Source organism: Hesperophylax consimilis, chromosome 24, assembly GCF_061612785.1.
Source record: "Hesperophylax consimilis isolate HC1 chromosome 24, BYU_Hcon_1.0, whole genome shotgun sequence".
NCBI classification, from domain to species: Eukaryota; Metazoa; Arthropoda; class Insecta; order Trichoptera; family Limnephilidae; genus Hesperophylax; species Hesperophylax consimilis.
Window position 1 is genome coordinate 15,100,170 of NC_142859.1, and position 27,445 is coordinate 15,127,614.

Genomic DNA, 27,445 nt, shown 5'->3' on the forward strand with positions numbered 1-27,445 from the left:
TTTGAACAAAATGTAATTTATATTTTATTCTGTCAAACTCTTAATTAAGCATTTTTAATGGTTCCAGATGGTCTGTTACGATAAAGTTAAGGGTCTTGGGCGCAGTGAGTTCCAGCAGAAAATAATAGATAAAGTTTTTCGATTTGGGAACATATCAGTTACATCTGACCTCATTTCTTCAGGAATCTTCCCAAAATTCATCGAAACCATCATTCTTAACGAATAAATTGATAAGCTTCCTATTAAACTTTTAGTAAAAAGGGATGTATTATCGCGATATCGGAACACATGTTCATAAAAATCATTATATTTTCGTGTTTCGTCACTATACAGGGTGTTTGAGAGTATTCTACACTAACTTTGGGAGGTTATTTTACATACGATTTTTTCCTCATACTAAAATATTTACTTCCCACACAAATAATTCAACTTTTTTTTTACCTAAAAACAACCAAAAAGTTAACATAGCAAAAAGTTATTCTTCTTTCCTATTTCAAAATCATACAGAATCACTCTCCGAAGTTAGATCACTTTACCCCCGGACACCCTGTATATTATCGGGGCTAATGCAGGTGCATGTAGACGTGTTCCGACATATTGGGTGTGTAATAAAAGTTTTACTTAAAACTGCCTTCAATCCCATTTTAATCAGATTTGAATAAATCAGCAATACTCATTTTTCTCCCTGAACACAAGAGTTCCAACCGCCACCATCCATTGGAACTAATTTATTCCTATTCGGGAAAAAAATAGAGACTGAAGGAAGCGGTAGCAATGTAAGAGGCGTATGGTTACCGCGGCCCCGGAAACCATTCATTGGATAACCAAATACTCTGTAATGGGCCATCTCAAGAGATTCGCTACGTTTTTTGTCTTAGCAGGGATGTCCGGGTTCACGGGGTGACTTTTGTTCAGGTATTGGCAGCAGATGCGTCTATCTACCAGCTACATGATGGGCCGGATCGGAAGATTTATTTATTTATTTTGTAAGAAACAAACAGCTTTTATATAATATACAATGATAGATATAAATATACAAGTTAACTGAAGTCAAGCCACAGAAGTTTCTTATGTTAAAGTTCATTGGAAATGAAGTTTTAATATCTTAAAATTAATTAGGTGTTAAAGAAAGAGGAAAATAGGAAGAGGAAAATAGGAAGAGGAAAATAGAAAGAGAATAGGAGATGCTCCCGATACATTCCACACTCTCATATTAATAATCGATCGTACGCATTACTTCATATCGATATTTCTTTAGGTTATTACAAAAAATGTCAATGCTGTAAAATTTTGTATTATATTGTGCACATAAACGAGGAATTGGGGAATTTTTGGAATGTTTGTTCTACACGAGGGTAGATAAAATAAATCAGATTGTCGGGTCGATCTAGACGGAATATGAAGATTTATTAAATTGACAAGTTCTGGTGAGTCCAGACCATTATTTAGAATTTTAAACAATAAGATTTGATCAAAAATTAGACGTCGTGTTTAGAGGGAGTTAAAATTATTAAATTTAATGGTGTAAGTGTAAGTTTAGTTTATAATTTATGTGTTATGTGCGATATGGGCTTGGTATAAAGGAGTCCAGATCGGTGTACAGTGTTCCGGTTCAGGGAAACCCCTTGATCTCTCCAGCCGAACTCGCACGACCTATTGCCTCGCTCTTCAGTAGGAATTGTTTTCCTCAGAGCCTTCTGTATAATTGATATAAAAAATATCCTCCACACAGCATCCCCAGAGATGACAAGGCCTTGAGGGAAATTATTTTTCTCCCGATGAATTCATAAATTTTTCGACTACTACGTTTCAGACAGGCCGACGAAACTAATTATTTGTGCAATAAAGAAAAGCGGCATTCAAAACTAAAAATGCTCGATAATTTATTCAGAAGTAAAAAAAAAAATAGCACACGTACACGCCAACGAAACTCTTCTAGTGGTTTAATGTACAAATTTTGCTATTGATATTAATAAAAAAATATATATATATATATCTTCTGTCAAAATAACAAACAATATGTATTTATATAAATATATATTTTTAATTTTTTTAATGTTACGTTATAAAATAGTCCAAACTGTTCCAAACTGCATCCCCAATTGGGTTATGTTGTGAAGCATAAGATAGTAGGGATGGCAAGAAGATGAGAGATAGGATGGTGGGGAAGTTCTTGGATATAAAATAGTCCAAACTGTTCCAAACTGCATCCCCAATTGGGTTATGTTGTGAAGCAGAAGATAGTAGGGATGGCAAGAAGATGAGAGAGAGGATGGTGGGGAAGTTCTTGGATATAAAATAGTCCAAACTGTTCCAAACTGCATCCCCAATTGGGTTATGTTGTGAAGCAGAAGATAGTAGGGATGGCAAGAAGATGAGAGAGAGGATGGTGGGGAAGTTCTTGGATATAAAATAGTCCAAACTGTTCCAAACTGCATCCCCAATTGGGTTATGTTGTGAAGCAGAAGATAGTAGGGATGGCAAGAAGATGAGAGATACACTGAAAGAAATGTTTAGGTACGATTTACCAAATTTTCAGTAATTATCTACTAAACAGTTTAGTTGCTGTGGTGACTGCCGAACTTTTAGCTACTGTTTGCTAAACAGCAGTTTATTTATGACAGCTTAACGATTCAGATATTCTAGCTAAACTAATCGGTTAAGACAGCTTTCTGTGTTTAGTTGTGTTACCTAAACTGTATTTATGACAGCTTAACGATTCAGATATTCTAGCTAAACTAATCGGTTGAGACAGCTTTTTGTTTAGTTGTGTTACCTAAACTGTATTTATGACAGCTAAACGATTCAGATATTCTAGCTAAACTAATCGGTTGAGACAGCTTTGTGTTTAGTTGTGTTACCTAAACTGTATTTATGACAGCTTAACGATTCAGGTATTCTAGCTAAACTAATCGGCTGAGACAGCTTTGTGTTTAGTTGTGTTACCTAAACTAAAAATTATATACCTAAACCATTTTGTAGTGTTCGGTTAGAAAAACTTAACTGTTTAGATGTAGTAACCTTATTATTTAGTTAATATTACAAAATGGTTAGGTTGATTAACTAAACTTCGGTTGTAATAGCCCTACCGATATAGGTGTTTTAGCTCTCTACTGCTAGCTAGCTTTAGGTACTGTAGCTTAGCTTTTTGGTTAGATTATCTAAATTAAATAGGAAGTGCAGCTTTGCAGTTTAGCTGAAAACAATACAGGGTGTAAATGTAACCACCATCAACTCGAAGGATTATACCCATAATTCAGAATCATGGGTTAAATACTTTGAGTTGCAGGTAGTTTATTACAACCCTTTTGAGAGATGAAACCTAAATAAATAAATATTATGTTTTGTAAGACTAGAAAGTACTTATTAAAAACCTCATTCATATAAAAGTTATTTTGTTAAGAATCGTCTCTCAAAATATTGTTTCCAGCTACCAGCAAAGCCTCAAAAAAGAAAACACGTTTGATCATACACACATTTATATTATCATTTTTTATTATAATTTTTTTTTAAATATAGTAAAAGATGTTTGTGTCCTGATTTGGCAAATTCTTTTCGGCGCTGCCTGTATGTGTCTAGTAATATACCTTTTGCAGCAATTTTTTGGGTAGGCCCAAAACACACATATGGGGTGAAATATACAGCTGCGCTTTCTTTATTAAAGACTTTGGTGATTTGAAAAGCAAATTCATAAAATCTCTTGCTTGTAATGGATCTATCTGGATTACCCTGCAATTCCTTACTTATAATAGTACTGCACAGTCTGGCAGAATTGTCCAACAGACCCTTTGACTCAAACTGCATTAAAAGTGCTTGCCCTTCATTGATTGATAGGAGATGATTGCGTAAGTCCTGGAAAACAAAATTAAATTGCATATTGATTACATAACTAATAACCACTTCTATAATCATCATAATATCAGTCACAGGATGGCTATTCTACGCTGCCACTACTAAAATACATATATCGGAATGTATAAAACAATTAACCTAAGTTACTTAGGTATCTGAAACTTACTAAAATTATTTAACTTACATTCGAAATTTGCTCTTCAAAAGCTTCTTGCGTTATTCTTTGTGATTTGTTTTTATTTTCCAACAAGGAAATGTCATTTACAAGGAAGTCATCGTGTTGATAATATATGGGCGTTGTTTGTTTGGAAGTTGAAGGTATATCTTCAATCTGAAACAAAAAGCGGGTATGTACACAAAGGGGAAAGAAAGGGTGAAGGGGTCAAGCTTTGTTTTTATCCCTTTGGAATTGCTTGACCCCCCCGGCAGTCGATTTATTCATTAATTACAGGAATTATTATTTTAAATACTATTATTTTTGTATCAAAATCGCGTCCGGTACAACTATTTCCAAATGGTTAGCCAAAAAAGGCCTAGGTATACAATATGTCATCATTAATGCTTTTAAAAACTTACACTTATGACAGGTGGATTAATAACATCCTTGAGCGCATTAATGTGTGCTGTAGGCAGTGCCCGGTGCCCTACAGTCGGAATCAATTCTTTAATATCATCTTGAGATATTATCAGGAGTGTTTTCGAGTCTATGGCTTGAGTCTGAAATAAAGAAAAAAAACGACGAGATAATACAAAAAATTTCAAAACAAGAAAATAAAAATTTATTTTTCAAAGGTATGAAAATTATTCATTAAAAAAAATGTATATTTATACAACAGCAGATACCGAACACCCTGTATCATGAATCAAGCGGAGATAAAATAGTTTTAATAATGAAATTATTTCATTTATATGAAAATTTCAAATGTAAACATTAACAATGGGTGGTCACCCTGTATTTAAAAAAAAATATCCCTCCCAAAAAAAAAACAACAGAATTCAATGTTCAAAATGTTATGTCCGAATTAATAATTTGCAATACACATTTATTAAAATTAAATATAACCTGCTATGATTTAGTTTCTGGCTAGGGTAAAATTGTAACTTAGAAAATACTACAGTTTCAAACAACATTCGTTCAATACAAAATAATACTGGCGGAAACAAACAAAGAAATAAAGGCGCCCTTGAGGTGATTTTGCACAAAAACGGCGCTATACAAGTGATCCAATTATTATTTTTTTTATATACCACTCTCTGTAACTTGTGTCATGACTCCTGACACAATCTTGGTTGTAGCGTCAACACGCACTCTTCAAACTAGGTACATAATAAATACAAATCTTCTAAATCTATTGCGTAGGTACTTGAGTCATGGAATAATGAAGGTGCCAGTTTCTAAATCAAATAGAATGGATATTATCATAATATATAATATCATAGTTCCATGATCTAAATTCTAAATCAATAAAAAAATGAAAAAAGAAAACTCACCTTTAAATGTTTCTATGTAAGCCTCCAGATTCCAAGAAATTAAATAATCCTCCACGGTTTTGTCTGCCATTATCACTAGGAACTAGGAACAGCGGTTAACATAAATTCAATTCAATTCAAAAATAAATTCGCAACGCGCGCAACGAACGTCAATTCACGTATGGGTATGGAGCGAACTGTGGCGATCTGAAAACTGCGTCGTAAATGAACACCTGCGCGTCGACCGTTAGCGACGATAAAAAGATCTACCAAAGTTCGGGACATTTTAACTAAAGTTTTGTTGCACTTTGCCTAAGTTTGTGCAAAGCAACTAATTGTTATGTAAAAATACCAAATTTAGATATTCCAACCTCAGTTTTGCTATATGAACAAAACATTGAACCAAACTAGATGTTTAGTTAAATTTAGCTAAATACTTTGGGAAGTAACACATAAACTTAAGTTACTAAAGTGAAATAGGTTTAGTAAATTACTTTAGCTTGATTAACCAAACCGATTATTTTGTTTAGGTAAGTATGCTTTTAGTGTGCTATTATTAAAGTTTAGTTGTATTAGCTCAAGCACATTTTACTAAACAACGACGGTATCTGCACATAAAGTATTTTAGGTAAAGTAGCTGAACTTTAGGCGATGGTTACACAACTTCAATTAGCTTAACACTTTAGCTAACTCATTTTTTTCAGTGTAGGATGGTGGGGAAGTTCTTGGATATAAAATAGTCCAAACTGTTCCAAACTGCATCCCCAATTGGGTTATGTTGTGAAGCAGAAGATAGTAGGGATGGCAAGAAGATGAGAGAGAGGATGGTGGGGAAGTTCTTGGATATTCAGATTTGGTAACAAAACACGGCCTTCGATATTTCAAACAACGTTTCAATTCTGAACGTTGTTCTTACAGCAAGGCGATACTTAGAGCATCTAAATATACTATGTATTATTTTAAATGAGTAATTTGAGAAATATTAAATATTAATCAAGTAAAGATTACGCCGAGATTTGAACCCGCAACCTCAAGCTTGCAATTCGAGAACCTTACCCCTACCACGGAGGTTGTCAGTTTGGTATGCTTAGCGATAGAAGGCGACGGAACGAAAACAAAGAATTTTTAAAGTTGAAAAATAAACTAGTTCCGATAGTTGAAAAACTGGAATACATAACTAAGTCTTCTTTAATTTTGTTATGGAACAACATAAATTCTTCTCTTTAAACTTGTTGGCTAGCAAAAAAAGTGTGATAAAAGAACTAATGCAAGGCGTTTTCAGAATAAAGAACTTCTAAAGGAAAGAAAGAAAAGTCAAGGAAAGTTTTTTCTCACACACTTTATCGAATTATAAGAGCGAACTTTAGTTTGGATGTTAAAACTGTTCGGTTTTTACAGTCCTCGTTTCTCTTCACTTCTCTTCTCTCTTTCTAGCGATGTGTCCTTTGCTCTACCCCCGTACAAAGGAAAAAAAAATGATAAAAAATAATTGAGGGCTTGTTAAACTATTAATTTATCAAATAATTATTTCACACCGTAAAAATAAATGGGTTAAAGGTATAAAATAAACCTCTGGTAAAGACGGATGGATGAGATTCAATTTAATTTCCACACGCTCTTCTGTCCTCTTCAAATTGGAAAATTCTTCATTGAACAGACTATGTAATAATGACAATAACATAATATTAAAAGTGGAATTTTCGATTGCAAATTGAATGCATTAAAACGTCCATAAAAATAATGTGTTTCTGATCAGTAACTTTTCTGTTGTTGTTTGTGTTAAGAATTTAATTTGTTTTATGTACAGCCTGTCTCCTTATTCTATTAAAACCACATAGTTTTTGTTTTACATAATTTTGATCTGTTGATCGTGTTAATTTATTAACACAGGAAGGAAATCTATAATTGGTGGTATTTTTTTAATAATGTTAAAAATTATAACATTGAGCTGTTGACTTTCCAAATATTAATAAATACTTTTTTCCAGAAAATATGCAGGGGTAGTGCTATGCAATCATCGTCCAACACATTACATAATTAAATAAGCGTAAATTAAAGTAACACAATAATTCAAACAAATAAAAACAGAAAATAAGTGAGAAAATATCATTTATTTAAATTATGCAATTAGTCGATGATGGAGTTTTTTTGACCATCTCTCATCTTCTGTCGGGCCATCAGGGGAACTCCATCCAGGCAGCCATGGCAGTGATGATGGTATTTTTGGAGTGGCGTAGTCTGAGCCATTAGCTTCCCATGCGGTTGCGAAAAAGTGCTCTGAAATAGTGCCCTAATCCCTCCTGGAACATTTCCGCAGCGCTGCAGTATCTCGGTAGGTGGATATTTGGCGATGTGCATTATTGTAGGTGGCTTTTAGCTTACGCCAGTGTTATCTACGATGTGTAGAATACGTTGAGAAGTATTATTTTGACGTTTGCACTAAATCATATGTATGTATTAAATAAGTACAAAAAAAACTGCAAGTAATAATTTTTTTTATAGTGCCGCCATTTTTCCAACAGGCGTTTTGGTGTTTCAATTTCAAATTTATTTATACCTTTTCCTGGTAAAACATTTCAAAAAAGGTCTCAGATCAGCCCAATGTTTTGAGATACTTAAGTATTGTGGCTATCACCGCTGTCACACTAATTCTTTCTACCAGAAAAACAAACAAAAAATAGCTGACACGGGACGCCTGGCAAATGTGAGACATCGAAATCGATTTATACTGAAGGAAGTGAAAATGAAAGTAAGCAAGTGTTTAAATTTTTGATAGTGAAATAATTATTTAATTATTCTACAGTGTGCGCGAAACAATATATTATAATTTCAAGATTTATGCTACGCGGTTAAATTGCATCATAACTTATATTGTGAATAAATCATTTTTCAATGACGAAATACCACAGATTACTCAAGAAAATATCGATGATTTTTGTGAAAATATAATAGTAATATGTATCTTTATTGGAAGAAATTTGCAACTATTACTATGATACGTATGCCTAATGTATATTTTTACTAAGTAATTGATAAAATCGACACTAGGTAGTGTATGTATAGAATAGAAAAAGTTGAGGGTTTTTATCACCTGCCTCACAAGGCTATAGGCTAGCCTGTGATGAGGCAGTCATTTTAAAAGTACATTTAAATGCGTATAAATACACCTACACTTATATTTCAATAGTTATAGTAGTATTTATGATATCAGATGCATGAAGATTTTTTTGCGTATATCTGCCGAACGTCAAACACATTCATAAGATTAAAGATTAAGGACGGGTTGTTTAGGGGAATTTGAACAGTTCTTAAAATTTAAAAGATAATTTTCAAATTCTGTTGTTATTTTAGTTTTGTCAAGAAACTAGACTATAATGATATAATAAATTACACAGAGCCCAAAAATGAACGTTGAAATTTGATGAATTGTTCAAATTCCGTAATTAGGATTATTAGGTAGCCAGGATTAGGTTTATTTTTATAGTCGTTTTCTCTGCCTTTATGATTGGGTCTAGTGCAGATGAAGTGCCACCTACCCATTCTATGATACCATATTCAATAATAGATTTACAGACAGCAAAATGAATCATTTTCAAGTGCTGTTAGTCGAAAAAAATTTTTGTATCGTTCTGAAAAAAATGCATGGTTTTTTTATTATGTCTGCAATTATTTGAGTGTGAAGATTCCATTTGAGGAATGGAACATTGGTAGGGCCAAAGTACTTAATCTGAGTAGAGCGTTCAATGTAGGGGCACTAAAAGAATTAATATTGAAGAAAGCCTTACTGCAAAAAAACAAATTTTGCTTCGGAATAAAGAAAAATATATTATTATTTTACAAGCAATAATTATTCGCCTGAAACACTCATCCACATTGAAAAATCTCCTGATAAAAGATACATGACGCCAACGGGACTCGAACCCGTGTCTCTTCGATTTGGGTTCGAGTCCCGTTGGCGTCATGTATCTTTTATCAGGAGATTTTTCAATGTGGATGAGTGTTTCAGGCAAATAATTATTGCTTGTAAAATAATTGTTACCCTTTGTGCTATGCATAAAAAATATTGTCTTAAAAACATTAGTTTACCAAAAAAATAATAAAAATATATTAGCTCTAGGACAGCAAAACATTCCTTCGATGAGCCTTCCCGCAGAGTTTTGGCGGTCAAGCGGAAAAAGCCGACGATTATCATTATCCTTAATTAGTCGTTCCGTATAAGACCGTCTAGCCACGTTCGCTAGGCATTAATCTAGGGTAAAATAATATATTTTTTAAAAGTTTTTTCCCCCCTAAGTTCACCAAAAACATTTTCACATCAAATATCACGATTTATTTGAAAACAAAAGATAGCGGCGGATTTAGTTTTTATAATAACTTACACATTAAAAAACGTACTCATTCACAAAAACGGACACGCACTCCCTCTGTGGTTGGAGTCACTATAATAATTTAAATTTTTCTAATAATTTGGTTTTTAAACCGGAAAACGGTTAATACAGTTCTATAATCTCTGGATAAACCAACATAAAAATTTAACAGAGAAAAGGTTTGGCGTGAAAGCTATAAAATTGGACCGCCATTGTAGGGGGGAAATTACTTTGGTATTTATGAAAAATTCCAACAAAGGAGCTAAATAAACGCTAGGGATATTAAACACGCTGGTTTATTAACGCTTATAAATTAATTTTCCGCCTCCAGTTTCATGTTAAATAATTATGTAATCTTTATTAAACACAAATGATATAACGAGATTTAACTCACATGTTTGTCATGTAGTTATTTATGCACATGGTTGTTTAAAAAAGTACATGTAATAAGTAAACATATTTTGTGGGTTAGTAATTGTTTATAATTTTCTCAACCTTATGGAGCCATTGAGTCTATGAAATCCCCAATTTGAGTATGTTGTGAGGCTGAAGGTAGTGGGAAGGGTAAGAAGATGGGGAAGAGATAGGCGGGGGAGTACTTGGCTATTCAGATCTTGTCACCAAAGCCATTTCAAGCAACGTTTCAAATTTGAATAGTGGTCTTACACCAGGGCAATACTGAGAGTATCTTCTACTCTGGAACATACTGCAAGCATACTTTATCTAAATTTATATTACTAATTTGTGAAATAACACAAATCAATCAAATAAAATTTACTTGCGCATGCAAGGATTTAATAAACACAATTTACACATATTTAAATACTAATAATAAAACGTTTTTAAACTTTTTAACGATCAATTGAAAAATATCTACATCAGAAGATAAGTTATAGAACCTTAATTTTGCAAGCGGCATTACCAACCAACTTACTAATGTATGTTGGTTAGTTTTGCAACTCCAAATAATTAAAACCCATAAACATCAAACTTAAAATATTTTTAATTGTATTATCAAAAATACAGATACGTCCGTTCGGAAGGCTAAGGCTGTCAGAAAAGCATTTTCCATTTATTAATAATATTTGGCTAATTTTTATGGCGCCGTTTTCGTGAAAAATCACTAAATAGCAAAAACGAGGCTATTATGCCCAATATAAAGAACAGAGAGGTTGACATATATAACCAGGGATAGCACAACTTGACGTGAAGTTTCTGAGATATAAATATCACAAATAAATATAAATATCTCTTTTGTTCTTTTTCTACCATCGGAAATGAAATAAAATCCACTGTTCCTCGTATCATAGAGCCACTTTCAAAAATACTACCTACTAAGCTATGTTATATATAATGTTGCGTGTTATTCTGAATGAATGAATGAATACTCAATGTACTGCATGCGAAAAAAACATTGAAGTTCCGGCCGACTTTATAGCATGTTCTGTATGTGAAGATGGATATCACATTTTGTGTGCGGATATAGTGGAAACTTCTCGCCGAGGTGCAAAAAATCAATCTCAATCGCAACAATGGAAATGTAAGAAGTGCATTAAAATTCCAAAATCAACTAAACAGAAACTTATCGATAATAACATGAATGAACTCAATCAAGACCTGACACCTGTTGCCAAAAATCAAAAACGAATTGCACAAACAGCGAAGCTTACAACCACACCTACAATAACCAGTGAAAATCTAGCTTCATCATTCACAGATGGCTCTAATCAGCCGTTAACATTGGAAATATTCTTGAAGGAACTTGAAAAATTTAAAACAACAATGATTTCTTTTGTAGACAATAAACTAAGCATCTATGATCACAAATATGAAGAAATATTAAAACAAAACAATGATCTACTAAAGTCATTCCAATTCATGGCGGATCAACAGGAAGATCTAAAAAAGCGTGTGACTTCTATGGCAAAATTACAGGTTAAAGATAATGCTGATCTAATCGAATTAAAAAACCAAAACAACATTTTAATTAATACAATCTCACAACAAGACGTCAAAATCGACAGACTAGAATATATGTCTCAAATATGTAATATTGAAATAAGAGGCATTCCAGAATCCATCTCTAATAACTATTTAGAAATTCTCAATAAAATAACAAAAAATGGGTGTGTCAAGCCTACGCAAGACAGAAGTGAAACTTCTAGTATTCTTCTCTCTCTCTCTTTTCATTTCATTCTCTCTTTTTTTCTGTCTATTGACATATTTATAAGTAGCATGTGATAAAAAAAATTAAAAGTTATAAAAAAAGAAAAAAAAAATTAGTTAAAGCGGGGATCGAACCTCGGTTCTTCACGACCACAGTCGTGCGCTCTGCCTGTAGACAGCGAAGATGAGTTAGGAGAGTGAGTTAAACTAGGTATATAATATTTACACCTTGCTAATGTTTTCAGTATTATTAGGGCTTTTTTATACTAATTTTCATATATTTATTGGCAGGTAGAGTAGAAATTAATATTGTTTAGCGTTTGCCAACGACCATACCATGTTGAACACACCGGTTCTCGTCCGATCACCGAAGTTAAGCAACATTGGGCGCGGTCAGTACTTGGATGGGTGACCGCTTGGGAACACCGCGTGCCGTTGGCCTATTTTTTATTTTAATTTCATGTTTTTTTTATTTTTTTATCATTACTATAATTAATAATATCATAAAATTCTTTAACTTTTCAAGTATGCTACAGGCCTAAAATATTACTTAGTGGATTGATATTATGGTCAACCATTGAAAAAAAAAATTCCTACAAACTTATTAATGTAATTACGATCTTTTTCAAGCGCGTATGTAATGATTATTTTTATCAACCTCGCACACACCTTGCTAATTTTTTCAATATTATTAGGGCTTTTTTATACTAATTTTCATATATTTATTGGCAGGTAGAATAGAAATTAATATTGTTTAACTTTTGCCAACGACCATACCATTTTGAACACACCGGTTCTCGTCCGATCACCGAAGTTAAGCAACATTGGGCGCGGTCAGTACTTGGATGGGTGACCGCTTGGGAACACCGCGTGCCGTTGGCCCATTTTTTATTTTAATTTTATGTTTTTTTTCATTTTTTTATCGTTAACATCATAAAAAATTTTATATCATTCTTTAACTTTTCAATTATGCTACAGGCCTAAAATATTACTTAGTGGATTGATATTATGGTCAACCATTAAAAAAAAAAATTCCTTAAAAACAAAAAAATAATATTCCATGGCCGAGAATCGAACTCGGATCAACTGCTTCGAAAGCAACTATGCTGACCATTACACCACCAACGCCAGTTGTCGAGATGAGCTAAGAAGCATTTATATTTTACTATATCAAAAATATCCTTCCTTTGAAAAATAATGATTCTCCATAAAAAAGGAGTGCACTGCCCGGGAATCGAACCCGGGTCGCAAGAATGGGAATCTTGCATGATGTGCTTCCGCATTCCTAAAATAATTGTGAAATTATAAATACATCCCGGCTGCCAAAAGTCCATATTGAAAAATTAACAATTTTATGATTTTTTTCAAGTCACTGCTTGTATTTAATAAAATGAATTCTTAAAAATATCACCTGAAATAATCAAAACACAAATTAAATAAAACAGTATCTCAGAAAATTGACCAAAAATAATTTCCGGTACCGGGAATCGAACCCGAGCCTCCTGGGTGAGAGCCAGGTATCCTAGCCACTAGACCATACTGGACTTGCGAAATTGTGCGTAAATACGTTATTTAACTTGTTTAATAATTACAACGAATTTTGTACACCATTTTTCTGAACGGTGAGCGGTGGTGGGGGTACCCGCTTTTTCGTTTCGATCTTGACTCGGTTTTACTACGTTCCCGAAAATTCATTACGCGGCTAAAGAAGTTTCACTTCAAAAATTATCAACTTTGAGGACTCTTCAGGAAATGTGAACTCGGTAATAAAAAAAATCTATAGAATGGGGCCTAAAATTGCTGAAAAAAATCCCAGATCAATCATTGCGACCTTTAATAACACACTAGATCGAGATAATTTCTTATGCAAAATAAAAACATACACAAAGGCCACAACTCCCAGCACAAATAAATTAAATACATACGATCTAGGAGTATCGCAAGATGCCCAACGAATATATATATCGGATCACTTAACACAAAAAGCAAAATTCCTCCTAGGACAAACTAAACGATTCGCCAGAGAAAACAATTTTAAATATGCATGGACATCTTCAGGACGTATCTTACTGAAGAAAATTGACAGCTCAAAAATCATAACAATAAATAATGCCAATGACCTGCAACGTTTAAAAAGTCAATCTATCTGACTTCTATTTCACTCTGTCATTATGGCTGTTAATGAAGATATCATTTCATGTTCTCATATTGTAATATATTGTTATAGAATATTTATATACTCATTTATTTTTATCACAATCAGTAAGATCTCATGCAACCTCATACTTCTAGTAAATCTATATAAATCTGGGAAAAAAATAAATGAATATATCTATATTCCTTTTATGGTCAGATTCTGGAATAGTTCGCAGGTAATTGTAACTTCTTTTTCTATTGCAACACACCCGTCGCACCTACATATTTACAGATTGAGTACTCACCGTGCTCTGATTAAGAATAATAAGTCGGTAATTATGAAATTCATTACTTGTTCATTTAAGACTCATTTCATAATTTTCAATAGGATAATGAATAAGCAATGTGATGTATTCTATATTTACCTACCACCCTTAGCTGTTGTTATCACATATAATTTGTCATTAGGTAATAACATACAAATAACAACTGTGCATATACCTGAAAAAAAATTTTTTCATTGCAAATACCTACGCACTATTTTGGCCACATCGCTGTGTATTTCAAATGTTTTTGTATGTATTTATTTTATGTCAACATATTCTTTGCAACATCTTTACAACTTAAGTACGCTCCATGCTCTGAGCTATATTTTTTTGTTAATATCATTTAATAATTGTTGTTTTGTTAATATCATAAAATCATTGCAAATACCTGCGCACTATTTTAGTCACATTCTGTGTATTTCTAATGTTATTGAATGTATTTGTCATTTTAGTTGCGTTCTTGATGCTAACTTATTTATCTTACCAATCTATTACCACCAAAAGATCTACTACCACTCTATAACCACTTTTATTGCTATTATTCACTTTATTATAAATATTTACTGTAAGATTGATAATTATGTAAACATTATTTCCTTCGTTTGTACCTTCACGGGATATACCTACATTTTCGACAAGTTTTCACGGGCTCAAATTAATATACACCCATTATTATTCTTATTATTATTATTAATTACATCGCATATTATTTGCTTTTGTTTTATGAGTCACACCACCAACAGCAACATGTATAAAAAAGTATTAATATGGATTCTATATTGGATGAAGAACTAAATGACGACAAGGAAATCAATATCAACATAGATGACCCATCAGTATGTAATGAATTTCTTAACCATTCTGCTCTCTCTATATATTGTATGAATATAAGATGCATAAAAAAAAAATTCGATGATACTATAGCTGTTCTCGACGCAATACAACATAGATTTGGCATTATCGTTTTTAGTGAGGCTTGGTTGAAAGATTCAATCTATATCCCAAGTATTACTGGATATTCATCACATAGCACCAAAAAAAATTATTTACAAAATGATGGAGTTGTCGTTTACACTCGGAATGATGTCATAGTCTCTGTTGAAGAAATAACTATTCCACATGCCAACTGTTTTAAATTACAACTACCTTATAATGTATGTGTTTTAGCAGTTTATAGATCTCCTTCTCAAGCACACATTGATACCTTTCTTGACCACCTAAATGACTTACTACGTTCTGTATCAACACATAACCATGAAGTGATTTTATGTGGTGATATAAATATAAATATTCTGGATATGAACAGCATAAAAAGTGAACAATATCTTTCACTTTTGATTTACCACGGTCTAAAACCATTAATTATTTCACCGACTAGAGTAACATCAAGTACTGAGAGTTGTATTGATCACATTATGGTTAAGTCAAAAGACGATCCTCAGAGTGCTGTATTCAGGACAAGTATTACAGACCATTTTGCTACATTATTGAAATATCCTAAATCCAGAGTAACAAAATCAAAAAAAATAGACGTAAAGCTTAGACTAACTGTGGATAATGACCTACTAAATTCGACACTGAAGGAGGAAACATGGGATACAGTCTTATCCACCAGTGATGTCAATACTGCAGCTGATAATTTCATAAGACGTCTAAAATTACATATTGGAAATTGCTCATATACTAAGAGAATCCATTGTAATAAAAAGCACTTGAAACCATGGATAACTTCTGGAATTGTTAACTGCCTCATTAAACGTGACAAATTACACAAGAGTTGTCGTAAAGAACCAAATAATATCGAACTGTTTGCACATTATAAAAGATACAGAAATTGGTGTTCTAAAATTATAAAAACGACCAAACAGACATATTATAAAGGGAAGCTTCACGAGGTAAAAGGAAACATAAAGCAAGAATGGAAAATAATAAAACAAGCATTGGATTTGCAAAAGGATTCAGTGCCCATAAATAAACTGAAAGTAAATAATAACATTGTATCCATAAATGATAATCCAACAGTCATTACTAACCATGTGAATAATTTTTTTAGTGATATAGGTCAAAATTTTGCTAATCTTTTGTGTAGTGCAAATAACACCAGTGAAGAATCTTTAGTAAAAAATTATAATCCAACACAATCTATGCAAAATGCCTGCTTTGAATTCAAACCAACGAATTGTAATGAAGTTTTAAATGTGATTAATGAGCTAAAATCAGGTTTTTCGAGTGGAAATGACAATATAAGTGCAATGGTCTACAAACAAAATGCTTCTGAACTAGTAATACCTATTACACACATTGTAAATGTTAGTTTTGAGAATGGCTTGTTCCCTAATCACTGCAAAAATTCCAAAGTTATTCCTTTATTTAAAGGAGGAGATAACAAAGATGTAAATAACTATCGACCTATCTCCTTGCTAAATACGTTATCAAAAATAATAGAGAAATTAGCTAAAATTAGGTTGATGTCTTATGTAAAAAGATATGAAATTCTCTCAGATAATCAATTTGGCTTCCGAGAGAACATGGGAACAAGTGATGCTGCATTAAAAATGATCACCACAGTCGTAGAAGCTCTTGATACTGGCAATAAAGCAATGGCCGTCTTTTTAGACTTGTCTAAGGCATTTGATACCGTATCCCACGGTTTACTCTTAAAAAAACTCAGTTCAATGGGTATTGTTAATAAATCTTTAGATTGGTTCAGATCATATCTTGAAAATAGAACACAGAGAGTAATAATTAATGATCACATTAGCTCAAATAAATCAATTGTATATGGTGTTCCTCAAGGTAGTGTTCTGGGTCCAATTCTATTTTTGTTATATATTAACGACCTCTGTAAACTGAAATTTTCTGGATCTTCAATTGTATTTGCAGATGACACTGTCTTGGTGTTTGCTGCTGACACGTGGAACGAAACGTATGCTAAGTGCGAGGCAGGATTAAGGGCAGTCAAAAATTGGCTTGATCAAAACTTGTTAACCTTAAACATGAACAAAACTAAATATATTACTTTTAGCATTTCCTCTGTAAATCAACCATCTTTGGAACGTTCATTAAAAATACATTGTTGTGTGCAGGAGTGTAACTGTCAATCTTTGGAAAGAGTAGACAACATCAAATACCTGGGTTTAATTATTGATAAAAATTTAAAATGGAACAATCACATTACTACATTAAGAAACAAAATAAGAAGGCTAGCCTACATTTTCAAAAATCTAAGAAACATATTGGACAAAGTTACATTAAAAACTGTATATTATGCTCTAGTTCAATCAATGCTTTCATATAATGTTGTCTGTTGGGGTTCTTGTAACAAGACTACCTTAGAGCCTTTGAATGTTGCGCAAAAATTAATTTTAAAAATAATGTATAAGAGAAATTTTATGTATCCATCAAAGTTATTATATAGTGAAAGCAAAATTATGACAATAAGGCAGTTTTACATAATACAGGCTCTCTGTAAATTTTTCAACAACACTATTACTGCCAAAAGATCTCAACAAGTGCGCAGCACTAGAATGGGTTCTTCTTTAATGTATCAGCCGGTGTATACCAGAACATCCTTCGGACAAAGGAGTTTTCCATATAAAGCTCCGTTGCTATATAATATGCTTGGAGAAAATATAAAAACTATAGGTACGTTAAATTCATTCAAGAAAATGGTCAAAATCTCCGTACTAGCTGAGAATGATGATTTTGGATCACCCATGTTGTCGCTTATATCATAATTCCTTGTGGAAGCTCTGTTTCGATACAATCCTTATTTACTTACTGCGCATGCACTTATTTACTTCTAAAATAACTTTTGGTTATTTATTATTATGTAACTTATTATTATTATTATCTACTTAATTATCGTATTAATATTTACTTTAATTATTGTCTAGCTAAAATATTTACTTACTTACTTTTTATTATAATATTATCTACTTACCTATCGGTTATTATTTACCTTTTTTTATTTAGTTATTTTTATTTTTTCTTATAATCTATTATTCATACTATCCATGTTGTAATTGTCAGTATGGTTTCCCTATGCTTGTGTCTGATAAGCCAGCACAGGTACCTTGTACTTTAGTTAACAGAAGAATATTATTGTTGCCAACTTACTTAATAATGCTTCTTTTGTTGACTTTTTTGTTTTTTGTTTTTATTTTTTTTCATACATTTGTTACTAAAATTTTGTTTATTTTTGTCTACCGGTCTCGAAACGTCCGTGTCATAAACTTTTCTTTTTTTGTTTAAATTTAATTTAATGTTGTTATTATTTTAAATTTACATATATGTATTTTTTTAAATGATATTATTGTAAAGCTGCACATCTTGATACAGGAATGCCCTAGTGAGATGTGCAGAGTATGCTTTTTATGTAAAAACTGTTTTTTGAATTAAATAAATAAATAAATAAAAAAAAAAAAAATTCTTTCAACGGATTGTACATGTATATTATAATGTGGGTTCCAGACAGGATAATTATACTCAAGTTGACTTCTTACATAGGCAAAATATAACAATTTAATACACTTTATATTGTTATAATTTCTGGTTAGCCTATTTATAAATCTCAAAATTTTTAAGCCCTTATTAGAGATTTCGGTTATGTTGTTAACACATGAAAGATTTTATTGAAAAGTGATGCCTAAGTCTTTGATTTGTGTTAGTGTATCAACAGAAAAAATCTAAATTTGACATTTCGAGAAATTTAAGTAAAATTTTTTTTCATAAAACCAAATTAAAAATTTGTTGATATTATCTGGAAAAATGTTGCAATGGTAAATATTTTGAATAGTTTTATAAATTTTGAGGTCATCAGCAAAAATAAAATAGATACATCATGAAAATTTTTTGGAAGATCATTTATAAACAAGATAAATAAGATTGGGCTAAGGTGTGAACCCTGTGGAACTCCACTTGTTGCATTAATTTAATTCTAAAAATTTTTGTATTCAAGTAAGATAGCTTTCAAACCAGGCTAATATATTGCCACGCATACCAAGCTTTATTAATTAATTAATAAAGAATGTAGGTAAAATAAATAAAACAGAACATGGAAGTCAAAATATGTATTTATATTGGTAAAAAAGCTACAAGTTATATTGGTTTGCGATTTAAAGCTTAGTTTATCGATTAAACCACAGAATTCGTAATATTTCATAAGAATTTAGTTGCTGGTGTGTATGATCGTTAAATAATGTAATACCTATTTGGGACTGATTTTAAGTCGAAATCAACTCAAATTTGGAGGTAAAAACTATATAATAAAATAAAACAACGACTACGTTTTTACTTTCTCACTTACCAATATTAACTCTCACGATAAAACTCTCCAGCCGTAAGTGTTATCTTTTCAAATCAACATTAGTCACGTTCTACTATAATATACACAGTAAAACTAATATAAACAACACGAAAAGAGTCTCTACTGAATAGAATACGAAATGTTGAAAGAACCGAATCTATAAATTGTTACAGGAAGTAAAAGCTTCATGGGTACTAAAGGTAAGGTAGTCTGGCGCGGAGTGCGTATTTAACGCTACGGAGATTAGTGCCTCATAATAAATTTAGTAGGCGAAGGTATGAGTCTGTCTCGATATTACACCCTTATCGTGAAAGTAAGGAAAAAGTAAGTTATGACTTACGATTCGAGTTGAGTTATAACCTCACCTTCTTCCCTGTACCTTATAACAAATCGGAGAAGAAGTATTTAATTTTAAGATGGGTTGCTAAACTTGTTAATTTCCACTTTAGATTGAAGCTTTAGACACATTACGCCATACGCATAATTTAGCGGTGGCCTATACGTTTCATATGCTGAGGTATTGCACTACGCTATAATCTTCCTCAGATCAATTGGAAAACTGCCTCGAAATGTCATTTATTTGTATGGAATCTGTCACCTTGACAAATGACAGCCGCGTAATTACGGCGCTCCGCAAATTGGGTTGGTCGCATAATTTTCAAATATCGCATAATCGACACCACGCCCACACTTATAACACATCATCTTTCAGGTGTGATAGGTCTGTATGGGATTGTATAGCGAGCAATATGGAGTTATATAAAACGGGTTGAGCTTTAGCGTAATCTGTCACCCTCATCAAATTCAATGAACTTGTGGACATTGATTGTGGCAATTGATTGTAGGTATTTATGGATGTTCGTTGATATTTGTAGAAATTTGTGGATATTAATTGATATTTAAGGTTATTTATGGATTTTAGGGGATATCTGAGGATATTTATGAATGTTTGTAGATATTTGTGTTCATTATAATATTATTATATTTGAACTATTTGTTTGAATAATAAAAAGAAAAAGAAAAACAGTAACAACGCGTGACGTTGATAAATAAATAAGTAAGAAAACCACTTTAAAAAACCACACAATCCACTTAGACAACATTTAGAATTTTTTTTTGTTCATCTGAACAATATTTTTTTCCACTTGGAAAATACTTCTTAATAACTGTCTAAAGTTGTACGTACGAGGCTTCCACCCATACTTAAATATGAAATTATGCATTCAAAATTCAATTCACCCGACAGTAGAATTCAGTAGCAATAAGTCTGAATTAACTGTTTGACTCGTTGGACTTCAAAGCAGTTAATCTTCATCATATTCAGTTCATCTAATCATTCATTGGTGGCAATCATTAACATTTTGATTTTGCACATCAGAACGTTCAGGGCAAACTGATTTCCAGGTATTACAGTTGTATCGAACGTCATCAGCATCATCAATATAAAATGTACATCAATTATAAAAAACACAACAAAATGCCATCATATTTACCACTGTCGAAAACTATGTAAAACCTTCCATAAAACTAATGTTGATAAACCTGCCTTACATATAGGTAACTCATGTTTAAAAACCTGCCCTGCCGTTTAACGGTAAATTTTATCGCTCGGACCTAAAAGGCAGTTGTCTCGCTTCAACTCAAGCAACCATCTTACTCTGGCTAGGCAGCCGCTGATTGGCTAAGCACAAAACCTGCTTGAACGGCCCACGTGTATCCAAGAAATTTGTAAAAAAAATACAAATTTGCAAGCCCTTCCTGTAATAATAGGAAACAATGTTAACTAAATAATTATATACAAAGATACTTATATGTTAATTAAATAAGCTCGAATAGAAATAAAATTTGTTACACTTAAGATAATTATGTAATCAGCGAAACTCTGAAAATGTTACAGAGATTTGACCACTTATCTTGTAGAATATGTCTTATTATAACTAAATAAACAATATTGCGACGATGTGGTTTTGGCAGGGCGACAGAGGCAGATAAGGTCTAATATTATAAAATATTCCTATATTTCTGAGATAAACAGATTTTATCCTACAAACGTGGCGAGCTTCATAGCAAGAAAAAAGCAAGCTCGTTACGGGAATTTCACAATACAATCAAGGGTCGGAGGCGCGGTCCTATAGAATCTTATAAAAGCGCCGCAAAAACCGGTTCCTGCCCATTCCGCCATAAGCCCTGGACCGAGCAACACCTACCGCTGTCCGCTCTGCCTGACCCGCTTCGCTACCTGAGACCAACACGCTGCGTTTGATTTCAACCCGGTTCCCCCCCCCGCTCCACTTCCGCTGTCTACTGCAACTGCCTGCTGCTGAGCTCGCTGCTCACCGACAAGCCAACGACGCCCCGACGTCGCGGCGCCTCTGCCTCGGGCTTCACTGAGCCTTCCCAACAGCCAGCCTCGGAGAGGGGATCTGCCACTGCCTACTGAACCAGCCAGCGCCCCGCAGAGCCGTTACCGACTGAGCCTGGAAGGATACAAGAAGTTGCACCCGCAATAAAAACCAACCGCTTTTATAAAAGCGTTCTTTTCAATATGCAAATTACAAATGTCGAATATATCGTCTTTCTCAAGACGCATTCATTGAGGCAAACATATTACAATAGTCGATATTCCCTGGATCGAGGGGACTGAACGTTGCCGACTGAGCCAGCCCGCCTGCCAGCCCGCCTGCCAGCCAGTCCCGGAGAGCCTTCCCTCCAGCATGCGGTCCTGCTCACTGGCCCCGATGTCACAGAGCCGTTACTGACTGAGCCTGGAGGGATACAAGAAGTTGCACCCGCAATAAAAACCAACCGCTTTTATAAAAGCGTTCTTTTCAAAAGCAAATTACAAATTTCGAATATATCGTCTTTCTCAAGACGCATTCATTGAGGTAAACATATTACAATAGTCGATATTCCCTGCATTTTTATGATATTTTAAATAACTCTGTAATGATTCAAATGAAATACCTCAAGTGCTTTATTTGAATCATTACACAGGACAAAGGTAAATGTGTGCCGGTGCTTATATTTTACAGTTTTTTCTTGTGCAGGCAAACACGTCCCGTACAAAGTGGTCCATTCGAGCCGGAACCACACATCACGCCTTCAGTCCTGCCCCGGTGGAGATGTCATCACCTTGCAGTGGCTGAGAGACCCGGAAGTCATCTAAGATGCCGGTTTCCCGCCCTGAAAGCAGACACACGCCGGCTCCCGACCGCCTTCCCGCCAGCGTGCGGTTCTGCTCGCTGGAACACCAGCCGATGTCAGAGCAGTCCAGGGGCACCCCCCTCCCACCGAGCCCTGAGCCCTCTCGGCTCGGGCTCCCTCATGCCCTGAGCCCTCTTGGCTCGGGCTCCACCGACAGGCCAACGACGCCCTGACGTCGCGGCGCCTCTACCCCCGGGCTTCCCTGAGCTTGCCGGTGACCGACGCCCCAACGTCGCGGCGCCTCTTCACCGGGCTTGCCGGAGACCAAGGCCCCGTTGTCGCAGCGCCTCTTCCCCGGGCCCACGTGCTCCCCTGTGCTCGCTGCTCCCGATGTCGCAGCACCTCGGCCCCGGCCCCCACATGGCTCGGGTTTATTTGAGCTTGCTGTCGCTTACCGAGGTATATAGAGCAGAGGCCTGTGCAACCAGTGACATCCCGGCGGCGGTGATTACACACAGTCACCGCTCCAGTAAGCAAACAACGCCCACACGGCTTGCCACTGCCTGTCAAACTCTACATTGGACAGCCAGCCAGTATACCAACTCAGCCAATGTATAACGCGCACGAGGCCTGCGCAACCAGTGACGTCACCGGTGACAACCTGTACAACACCGGTGACAACCAGTGACATTGCCGGTGACATCCCGGATGCAGTGTCTTACATACTCAGAGCGGCACGATGAGCCACTGCCTGTCAAACTCTACAGTGGACAGCCCAACAGCCAGCCAGTATACAAACTCAGCCAATGTATAACGCGCACGAGGCCTGCGCAACCAGTGACGCCGCCGGTGACAACCAGTACATCGCCGGTGACAACCAGTGACATTGCCGGTGACATCCCGGATGCAGTGTCTTACATACTCAGAGCGGCACGATGAGCCACTGCCTGTCAAACTCTACATTGGACAGCCAGCCAGTATACCAACTCAGCCAATGTACAACGCGCACAAGTCCTGCGCAACCAGTAACGTCGCCGGTGACAACCAGAACATCGCCGGTGACAACCAGTGACGTCGCCGGTGATATCCCGGATGCAATGTCTTTCATACTCAGGGCCGCACGATGAGCCACTGCCTGTCAAACTCTACATTGGACAGCCAGCCAGTATACCAACTCAGCCAAGGTACAATGCGCACGAGTCCTGTGCGCCGGTGACAACCAGTACATTGCCAGTGCCAACCAGTGACATTGCCGGTGACATTCCGGAGGCGGTGTCGTACCTACTCAAATTCTACAGTGGACAGCCAACCAGTATACCTAAACAGCCGAGGTACAATGCGCACGAGTCCTGTGCGCCGGTGACAACCAGTACATCGCCGGTGACAACCAGTACATCGCCAGTGCCAACCAGTAACATTGCCGGTGACATCCCGGATGCGGTGTCGTACCTACTCAAATTCTACAGTGGACAGCCCGACAGCCAACCAGTATATCTAATCAGCCGCGATACAATGCGCATGGGTCCTGCGCAACCGGTGACACCGCCAGTGATAATCAGTAACATCGCCGGTGACATTGCCCGGGTGAGCAACCAAACAACGCTCACACTGCTTGCACTAGCCCGCAGAGCCGTGAGAGGTGTCAGCCTGCCCGCCAGACAGCCAGAATATCTACTCAGCCGGGGTATAACATGCACCCCGAGCGCGCTGGCGGCCAGAAACATATGCAACCAGTGACACCGCCTACAGCCGGGGTAACCTACTACCTTATACGATGTGCCAGCTATACAGTGGCCCGTACCCCCAGGGCTCCGATAAGATGACGACACACAATTCGAGTACACTGGGGGTCATTACGTGCGCTTTGCCAAGGGACGCACGCAAAACAGATTGCAGGCCTGTAAAATAAAACGATTTGCCGCCAAGCTGCCGAGTTTGCAGTACCGCAGCCCGCCTCTTTGGACAGGCCCCCCCTACTACACTGGGCCACCTTCACCTCCAGAGCCCCCCTGAGCGCGCATATGATGGCTACGTCTACCCACGAGCTTGAAGCGACCGGCCCGACCTCGAATGCCGGCCCCCGGATACGTAACATCTCGAGAGCCGACACCATTTGGAGCGCAGCCCGATTCGTCACCTCCGTGTTTGCTGCGACCGTCCCGGCCTCGAATGCCGGTCCCGGATATGCAGCAAACCACAACTACATAATGGCCACCCTATCGCCCACTAGTTTGCGGCGACCGTCCCGGCCTCGAATCGTTGCGGATATGCTGCAAACTGTGACTAAATGTTGGCCATCCTGTCAATCACGTGTTTGCTGCGACCGTCCCAGCCTCGAATGCCGGTCCCGGATATGCAGTGAACCGTGACTACATGATGGCTAGCCTGTCACCCACAAGTTTGTAGTGACCGTACCGGCTTCGAATGCCGGCTCTGGATATGCCGCAAAGTAATCCCCGTGACTACATGATGTCCGGCTTGTCATCAAAATTGCAGCAACAAGCTAGCCGGATTCAACTCTGGCCCCTTCACAGTTCCAGCGCGCACCTAAGCGCACATCCGGCCTGAAATGCCCCCCTCCCCCGGATACGCAACAACTCAAAAATGCACGACAGATACCCCGACACAAAAGGATACCAGTTCACCGCCATTCAAAACCTGCGAGCGCGCCCAAATCCCACGCGCGTCACCCTGCAGCCGCTCCCCGGAACCGAGAACTTACAAGCAAGCCCCAAGAGTAATCACCACGGCCAGATGGGAGGAGTGACCACGCACTCAATCACTGGATTCGGATGCAGCAACCACCACCGAAGACTGACACGTTCGAAAAAATAGCTCGGTGCAGCCACTACTGCACGGGAAGGAGTGTATCGAACGTCATCAGCATCATCAATATAAAATGTACATCAATTATAAAAAACACAACAAAATGCCATCATATTTACCACTGTCGAAAACTATGTAAAACCTTCCATAAAACTAATGTTGATAAACCTGCCTTACATATAGGTAACTCATGTTTAAAAACCTGCCCTGCCGTTTAACGGTAAATTTTATCGCTCGGACCTAAAAAGCAGTTGTCTCGCTTCAACTCAAGCAACCATCTTACTCTGGCTAGGCAGCCGCTGATTGGCTAAGCACAAAACCTGCTTGAACGGCCCACGTGTATCCAAGAAATTTGTAAAAAAAATACAAATTTGCAAGCCCTTCCTGTAATAATAGGAAACAATGTTAACTAAATAATTATATACAAAGATACTTATATGTTAATTAAATAAGCTCGAATAGAAATAAAATATGTTACACGTAAGATAATTATGTAATCAGCGAAACTCTGAAAATGTTACAGAGATTTGACCACTTATCTTGTAGAATATGTCTTATTATAACTAAATAAACAATATTGCGACGATGTGGTTTTGGCAGGGCGACAGAGGCAGATAAGGTCTAATATTATAAAATATTCCTATATTTCTGAGATAAACAGATTTTATCCTACAAACGTGGCGAGCTTCATAGCAAGAAAAAAGCAAGCTCGTTACGGGAATTTCACAATACAATCAAGGGTCGGAGGCGCGGTCCTATAGAATCTTATAAAAGCGCCGCAAAAACCGGTTCCTGCCCATTCCGCCATAAGCCCTGGACCGAGCAACACCTACCGCTGTCCGCTCTGCCTGACCCGCTTCGCTACCTGAGACCAACACGCTGCGTTTGATTTCAACCCGGTTCCCCCCCCCGCTCCACTTCCGCTGTCTACTGCAACTGCCTGCTGCTGAGCTCGCTGCTCACCGACAAGCCAACGACGCCCCGACGTCGCGGCGCCTCTGCCTCGGGCTTCACTGAGCCTTCCCAACAGCCAGCCTCGGAGAGGGGATCTGCCACTGCCTACTGAACCAGCCAGCGCCCCGCAGAGCCGTTACCGACTGAGCCTGGAAGGATACAAGAAGTTGCACCCGCAATAAAAACCAACCGCTTTTATAAAAGCGTTCTTTTCAATATGCAAATTACAAATGTCGAATATATCGTCTTTCTCAAGACGCATTCATTGAGGCAAACATATTACAATAGTCGATATTCCCTGGATCGAGGGGACTGAACGTTGCCGACTGAGCCAGCCCGCCTGCCAGCCCGCCTGCCAGCCAGTCCCGGAGAGCCTTCCCTCCAGCGTGCGGTCCTGCTCACTGGCCCCGATGTCACAGAGCCGTTACTGACTGAGCCTGGAGGGATACAAGAAGTTGCACCCGCAATAAAAACCAACCGCTTTTATAAAAGCGTTCTTTTCAAAAGCAAATTACAAATTTCGAATATATCGTCTTTCTCAAGACGCATTCATTGAGGCAAACATATTACAATAGTCGATATTCCCTGCATTTTTATGATATTTTAAATAACTCTGTAATGGTTCAAATGAAATACCTCAAGTGCTTTATTTGAATCATTACACAGGACAAAGGTAAATGTGTGCCGGTGCTTATATTTTACAGTTTTTTCTTGTGCAGGCAAACACGTCCCGTACAACAGTAATGGAACATGACCAGAGGATTTAGCAGACTTTACCCACTGTGCACCAGTGCATGCGAGAAGAAATCGGCAGACAAAAGCGGTGATCTCCCAGTGGGAATTATTGATGTCAGCAGCTTAGTACGAGCAGAGCTATCGGCTCTAATACTTTATTC

At 36.5% G+C, this 27,445-nt stretch overlaps 1 protein-coding gene, 1 long non-coding RNA gene and 3 other non-coding genes across 5 annotated transcripts in view; 2 read left to right on the forward strand and 3 right to left on the reverse strand.

The window, feature by feature from the left end:
* The window catches only part of LOC149411963 (uncharacterized), a 591,119-nt gene that overhangs the window by 529,380 nt on the left and 34,294 nt on the right, over positions 1-27,445 (reverse strand). The window lies entirely within an intron of this gene.
* On the reverse strand, positions 3,612-5,510 carry LOC149411974 (uncharacterized). Its single transcript, XR_016304691.1, has 4 exons — positions 5,344-5,510; positions 4,429-4,569; positions 4,037-4,183; positions 3,612-3,852 (listed from the first exon to the last, which is right to left on the reverse strand). It is a non-coding gene; the product is annotated as an uncharacterized LOC149411974 (long non-coding RNA).
* Positions 12,178-12,296, forward strand: LOC149411975 (5S ribosomal RNA). Its single transcript, XR_016304752.1, has one exon. It is a non-coding gene; the product is annotated as a 5S ribosomal RNA (ribosomal RNA).
* Positions 12,619-12,737, forward strand: LOC149411976 (5S ribosomal RNA). The gene has a single exon (XR_016304776.1). It is a non-coding gene; the product is annotated as a 5S ribosomal RNA (ribosomal RNA).
* On the reverse strand, positions 13,328-13,399 carry TRNAE-CUC (transfer RNA glutamic acid (anticodon CUC)). Its single transcript has one exon. It is a non-coding gene; the product is annotated as a tRNA-Glu (tRNA).